We start from the raw sequence: 5652 nt of genomic DNA on the forward strand, positions 1-5652 counted from the left end.
AAAAAAAAAAAAAAAAAAAAGTCTGGCACCGCTGCATGCTAGCCACGTTAGAAGCATTATCACGTCACCTGTAACCCGCAACCTTGCTTGCAACATATATAAAAAGACAAATAACGCTAAAAATAACATTACTGTGAATATGCTAACTCATACATTGTTACTAACACACATACAAAAAAAAAAACACAGTCTGACAAGGCTACATGCTAACCACACTAAAAACATTAGCTAGGTTGGCATAATCACAACACCTGTAAATCCAAATCTTGTTTTCAACACAAAAAATATAAATTATGCTAAAACTGACGTGCTACGCTAACTCAAACATTGTTAGTACCAAAAAAAAAAATCTGAAACTGCTACATGCTAGCCACGTTAGAAGCATTAGCGTTATTTCATCACCTGTAACTCTCAACCTTGTTTTCAACACATAATAAAAAGACTGATATCACAACTGTGACAACACCAACCCCCAACCTTGTTAGTAAAACGTAAAATAAACAGGTAGTGTACTTAGTGTACTATATAGTGTTTTCACCCTTTTGTAGTGCTGTCTGTATCTATAATTCCAAAATCAAGTCCCATAAGAGATGTCCTAGAAGTCTCAGGAAAAAAACAACGATGCTCACTAAACTTGGGAAATATAGACCACAATGCATTGTGGTTGAACATTTTTTTTTGCTAAAAAGAAATAGATCTAAGTCAACCAAATAATTCCAAATGTGAGCTCCAAATAATTAACTTTAAAAATTTAGAACTTCAGTATTTTTTTATAAAGCATTGTTTAACTAATGTATTTTCTTTCAAATAGTTCTTTTTAGTAAACCTGCAAAGTGGAATGATAACTGGCCTCCTTAATTTTTTCAAACTTATCTAGTGATTAAGGTTACAGCAGCTTACCTGAACCTGAAAAATGAAAAGTGATCCTTTTGACCAGAATTGAAACTCCAGAAGAAAAACACAAGGGAATAATGTCAGAGGGGCATTTCAAACAGCCCATTTCCTAACAGTCCCTTTCCCTTTTTTTTTCCATTTAATTTTTTGGCTGATTTCCATTAAAGAGGTCACCACAGCGAAGCAATTTGCACGGTCATTTGGCAGAGGTTTCACACCGGATCCCCCTCCTGATGCAACACTGTGGCTGAACCTGGAATGAAATCCACAACCTGCCAATTTCAGCCACCACAGCCTAGAGGCACAGCATGTTTCCTGACTGTCAACGGATAGATTTCTACTAAATGATGAAATCATATTCCTTCTACTTAAGTCTGATCATGTGCTTCAACCTTCAAGTCTGATACTTTGCTTAGAAGAAAAACTTTATCTTTACAGACTTTATTTTTAAAAGTGGCTTTGACTGGTATTTTTTTCCAAAATATTTTTTTTTCTTGAGCTAACCATCAGTTGGCTTACAGTGATTTTTTTCCTACCAAAAAACTTTAAATCAATTTTCCATGGTCGATAAAGAATCAAGTTTTCTGATATGAACAAGAACCACTTAGAATTTTTTCAATTTGTTTTTCTACATCTTTATTTTCATATTTATCACTTTGGGTTAAATCAAAGTGAGCTGATAAGGTTAAAGAAATAAAACAATTTAGAAATGTTCAATGTTTTCAACAATATTGATGCAGATAGACTAAACTATATTATTTCATATTTCATTTTTTTATCCAGTTCTTTCTGCTTCAGTTACTCAACATGTAAGATAAATGCGAAAATGTTATGGTAGTGTGTTTAAAGTATGAACAACTAGTCTTCTCCCTCTCTTTTTTTTTTTGACAGATTAAAATATCTTGAGGTGTCGTAATCAGAATGAAAACACAATATTTTTCTCTTTTTTGAATCAGCTACAGGATTCTCCATTTAAAAAACTACTTTCATCATAATATTGATTTTTTTGTTTGTTTTTTATTTACTTTTGTGAATAAACTAAAAGTCAATATGCACATAATTTTTTTTTTGTTGAGGTTAAAACTTATTAATAGTAACCAAAACTCACTAAAATAATGTTTTTAGCTCTCTTTTTTTTATTCTAATTTTTGCTGTTTAGGATGATCAAAATGAACTTCTACACTACGAAGTAACCACTGTGAAGAGTTCCCTGTGAAAGTGACCTTTAACCTTTCGTAGACACACATAAAACATCCACATATTGGATGTGTTGAAAGAAGCAAAGTAGTGAAAAGGCTCCGATAGTTCTGCATTTAGAAACGAGCGAAGTATCTTTCTCTGGAGGGAAGTTCTAATCGAAATCACATGAGCACTGAATCAGTGAATACCCTGAGACCTGACGGTTAGACGTCTTCTACTGCCGTTCCGGGCATAATTAAGTAACTGCACACTCCTGCCGCATGGTCAGTCACTAATAGAGCTGAATGATATCTGACATGAGTATTACACACCAAGACAGGAGGGCTGAGCTGACAGCTCAAGTCAACAGTGGATAAAACGCGAGGAGTCTGGGTGATTCTTTGAAGGAGGGCGAGGGTAGGAGGACGGATGTGTTAACACATGACTGGCTACTTCCACACACCAACGCAGGTTAATTATTTCAAAGCCGAAGAGAGATGTCAGCCGGCACAGGAATACGTTTTTGGATAAGCTTTGGACTCAAACCTGTGGATGAGGCAACTCATATTTTTTTTCTCATGAAAATAACCAAAATAAAATGTTGCCAACGCTTTTTCTCCCCACGTCTAGGCCACAAAAGTGACAGATCATTTATATTAACCAGTCCTTTGAGAGTGAAATAAACAACACTTTCAATTTATCCCTAAAACTGTCTGACAAAGTTTTAGCTTCTCTGTGCAAAGAAATTGAGTGTATAAAAAACTGAAGTCCAAGAAAATGTGGGTCCTTTAAATGTTTTTTGATCTGTGAGGAATTCACCACATCTATCAAAATAAAAGTCGTCATTGTTCAAAACCAAAGATCTATTTTCTTCTGGGCATTCAAAGTTATTTTGACAGTTTTTTTTTCTTTTTTTTAAGTTTATTTTATTACAATTGGGTTTTTTTTTTTTCGTTTGTTTGTTTGCTTGTTTATTATAAATAAATTAATTAATAGAAAAACTGCATTTTGGGTAGCAGCAAGTAACAGATAAACAACAATTAAAAAAAAGAGTCAATCAATTAACCAATCAATTAATAAATAAATAAATAAATCAAATCAATAAATAAATAAAAATACATTTTGAGTAGCAGTAAGTAAGATTGACAAAAAAAAACAAAAACAAAAATAACCAAATTAAAAAAAATCAATCAATCAATTAATCAAATAAATAAATACATTTTAAAAAGTGCTTTTTCAGTAGTAGTAAGTAAAATTGGCCAAATAGATAAATAAACTAAAATAACCAAATAAAAATAAACAAATCAATCATTTAGTCAATCAAATCAATACACACATTTTTAAAACAGCATTTTGGGAAGCAGCAAGTAAGAATGGCCAAAAAAATAAAAAATGTTTAAAAAAATAACCCTTGGGTAGCAGCAAATAAGATTGCCCAAATAAATGAATAAATATATATATTTTGGAAAAAAACAGCATTAAAAATTTCCGCCCGTGGGTTTTCCAGGGTTAAGATCATGACATTTACATCCAGTCCTTTAGCAGATGCTGATTAAGCTGAAAGTTGAGTCCAGCGAAGATGGTCTGCTTTGCTTTATTTACCAATTCCAGCAAAAATAAATCTATGTTGGTGTGAAAGTGTCCTGACAGTGACTCACTATAAAATGAATACACAAAAAAAAACACAATTTCTTTAGAATATTTTAGAAAACCATCCCAAACACAGCAAATATTCTTGCTTTAGTAAAAAAGAAGTCATTTATTTATTATCGCCTTGGAAATGAATCAAATTAGAAAAAAGGCAGAAATTTAAATTTTTGCAACCAAATTCCTACCCATATGGAGAGGATGCAACAGTAGAGCATCATAAACTTTTTTTCCTGCAACTAGCAGGCCTGCAATGCGTTTGAGAGAACGGAAACCACGTCTACGGAAGCCTGGAAGTTAAGAAGATAAAGGGAATGCATAATGTGTAAATGCCACTTAAAAAAAACAACTTCCAAATAGTTTGTGTCAACGTGACCTAAATCAACATTTTAGAAACTTCAATAAAACAGGGATGTGAGATATCCCAACAGGTACTGACAGTATGAAGTTTCTGTTTGAAATATTACAGTTTCTACCCAAAAAAACTAAGGAAATTGTACTATAGTTCTATGCATGTCCGGATATGAACAAGTGATAGCTAGCAAAAATAAAATAAAAATTACAAAAAAGAACTCCACAAAAAAAACAAAAAAATCACACACAACAAAATGCCAAAATAAAGTAGAATAAAAGACAAAAAAAAACATAAGAATGGACAGACGGATTAATAGGCAGAATTTAAATTAAAATAAAATAGATAAATGTGGCTTGTGCCTTTCCCCAGCCTGGTAAATGCAGAAAGACACTCAACATAAAACGTATAGGACATAAAATAGATCAAATATATTGATAAATGAACTGATATGATGACAGAATGGTTTCCTATCAACTTTAGGGGCTCTGTAGGGCATGGCACCCCAAACTCTGAGCACCTCACTGAACCTCTAACAAACCCCTGACACTGCACAGTCTCCAGCAACAAGCGGATCCAGCTGTCACCAATCCGATTATCCTCCCGCTCATCTTAATATCCCCGCGAGTGATCTGATCTCCGCCGAGCTTTATATTTTGTGAGCTTGGGAGATGGGTAAGAGGTGGGCCCCCGTTGGCAACAAAAAGATCCTTTCATTACCGGGTTAAGAGACTTTCCCAGAATCTCTATAAGCAAAACACTGTCACTGTCCGAGTGAGGCCTTCACCCAAGCAAAACAATTCAAATCAGCACGGCCACAATGACTCACACCCAGTTATTTTTTTTTATTTTTCCCACAGCAAAAGATGTTTGTCTGGCTTTTCGGAATTGGAAACAAAAAGGAAGTGGTGAGCTAATTAAAGGAAGGCTGGGAATCTGCATGCCTGGTGTGCATTAAATAGACGTCGGGGTTTGCAGACACGTCACACTCGAGCTTCAATGATCTGTCATTATCAGCCTGCAGATCACTTTTGAGAACTTCGCTTTGTCAAAAAATGGTTTATGATTCTGCAATCTTCCCTGACTCAACCAGAAACACTAAAGTTGTTGATGCTGAGCCACAAATGCACAAGTGACCTTGAAGACGAGCCTCGATTTTCCAACAAATGTGGTTAAAATGGCAGCCTGACCCCCACCTTTTGCAACATTTCTCATAGAACGTTTAGCGGCGGGACCGACCACCTGCTCCGTGGATCCCTGCAGCAACAACCTTCCAGCCGGCAGAGGCGACCCGGTCCGCCGCCGCTGCCGCCATCCACCCACCGAGATCAACACACACACACAGAAAATGTTTGTTGCTTTCATTCAAAGCAGGCCGAGCACAGACACTGTCAGCAGGATGAATGCTGGGAAAAAAAGCTTTAATTGCACAATATCTGTAATTATTTGTGAGGCACTCTATTGTTTAAACATGTGGCCAACAATTAGTGTGAATTTAGACAATCATTAACCCATTTCCTGCTCCTTTCATCTGAATGGATTAGTTTGGCACTTCTTTTTTCCAGTTTCACAAGGTCATC

At 35.2% G+C, this 5652-nt stretch overlaps 1 protein-coding gene across 1 annotated transcript in view; it reads right to left on the reverse strand.

Annotated features, from left to right (window-relative positions):
- The window catches only part of adgrl3.1 (adhesion G protein-coupled receptor L3.1), a gene marked incomplete in the record, with an annotated part of 186114 nt that overhangs the window by 179175 nt on the left and 1287 nt on the right, over positions 1–5652 (reverse strand).

This window comes from Oryzias melastigma, linkage group LG1, assembly GCF_002922805.2.
Source record: "Oryzias melastigma strain HK-1 linkage group LG1, ASM292280v2, whole genome shotgun sequence".
Taxonomy (NCBI): domain Eukaryota; kingdom Metazoa; phylum Chordata; class Actinopteri; order Beloniformes; family Adrianichthyidae; genus Oryzias; species Oryzias melastigma.